We start from the raw sequence: 2,015 nt of genomic DNA on the forward strand, positions 1-2,015 counted from the left end.
ACCTAGCCCATCCCACTAGGTAAACCAAACTACAGACAACCCAACTCAAATAAGTTAATAGAAATCAATAAATAGAATAACCAAGCTTTCTATACAGAAGCCCCAAGGATTGGTAATACAAGTTATGAGCTTCTAAGACTTAGAATTTACAAAAGTAGTACGAACTAAAAACCTCATCTGTTCAAAACACACATAAACCGATTTATAAATGTAAAGCAACTAAGAACAAGAGGTAGCTATAGCGGGAACGCAGGTACATCTTCAATGCCAGCTCCCTCCATAGATATAGATCTGCACGCAATGTGAAAAGTGTAGTCTGAGTACAATCGACCACATGTACTCAATTAGCATGCGAAAAATATATCTATATGACTACATGTCAATATACATGTCAAGTCATCAATTACCATATACCATCTAGCATGAGGAATATATATATCTCTATGCCTACATGAAAAATGTACGTCTCAAATCATGAATGCCACAGTACCGTTTAGCATGATGACAAAAGCATACCTATGCCTACATGCCAAGCATGCATGTCAAATAAATAATTTCACACTGATATTCTCAGGTACTCTCACCCCCAACATACTCTAGCTGTCTGTATCAAATGCCCACTTCATCACACACACACACACACACACGCACACACACAATCCCTCAGCACTGCACGGGTGCTTGGCTCATAAGCCCCTCACTAAAGCACGCGTATATATATCATTGTGCATGCGCTCACTGCTCGTACGTTAGACTCTAGAGGGGCGGATCCTGCCTAAGCGCTAGTCAAAACCCTATAAGGCTTATTGCGGCATGCAGCCCGATTCAAAATAATAAATAAATAAATAATAACAATAATAATAATTATAATAATAACAACAATAATAATAACAATAATAATAACAATAATAATAATAATAATAATAATAATAATAATAATAATAATAATAATAATAATAATAATAATAATAATAATAATAATAATAATAATAATAATAATAATAATAATAATAAAAAAGCCAATAAGCCTGTTGTGACGTGCAGCCCAATCCACAATGTCACTCACGTCACGACTCTCAGGCCACCTCAGTCATCAATCTCTCAAGTCTCAAGGTCTCACAAATCACGTACCACTCAGCTCAAACAATGATAACATGTGATGTAACAAAAAATGATAAACAAAGACTAAGATATGATATGCAAATGATGAACCATGACTGAGTATATTGTTGTAGTTAAAGCAGATAACTCAAAACAATAGAAATAACCTCATTAGGTTTCAATTGAATAAGAATATAGCCTAAGCATAATATCTAACATGAATCCCACCTCAATTACTCTAACATGTAAGACTTTCACGGAGAAAAAAGACTTGATATCAACACAGTACAAAAGTCCATCTGAATAATGATTACCATGGTGGATTCTCACACGTTTGTCACCTAGCATGTGTGTTACCCCAACACAACCCAAATAACACGTTTTCCATGGATGTATCCCCTCAGTTCCAAGTTTAGAAATATTGCTTACCTCGAACAAGTAAACTAAAATACCGAGCAAGCAAAACAACACTCTAGAAACGCCATCCTGCGCAAATCAACCTCTGAACGGCTCGAAACTAGCCAAAAGTAACTCAAAAACATCAAATAACGTCATAGGAAATAATCCCAAATGAAAAAGATCGAATCTTTAATCAATTATTCAAAGTCAACCAAAAAGTTAAACCCCAGCCCGCACCTCGAAACCGACAAAACTCACAAAATCTGACAACCCATTCAATTATGACTCCAACCGTACTAATTTCACTGAAACCAACTCTAAATCGATGTTAAAAACTTAAAAATTCACTTTAGAAAAGTTTAGACAAAAACCATCAATTTCTCTTTTGAAATCATCAATAAAATGCCAAGCCGAAGGTGGAAACATGGAATATTATCAAAATCGAATACAAAACACGTACCCCAATCCAAGTGGTGAAAAGCGCCTAAACATTCGCCCATATCCGAACATCATGG

The sequence above is a fragment of the Nicotiana tomentosiformis genome, chromosome 12, assembly GCF_000390325.3.
Source record: "Nicotiana tomentosiformis chromosome 12, ASM39032v3, whole genome shotgun sequence".
NCBI classification, from domain to species: domain Eukaryota; kingdom Viridiplantae; phylum Streptophyta; class Magnoliopsida; order Solanales; family Solanaceae; genus Nicotiana; species Nicotiana tomentosiformis.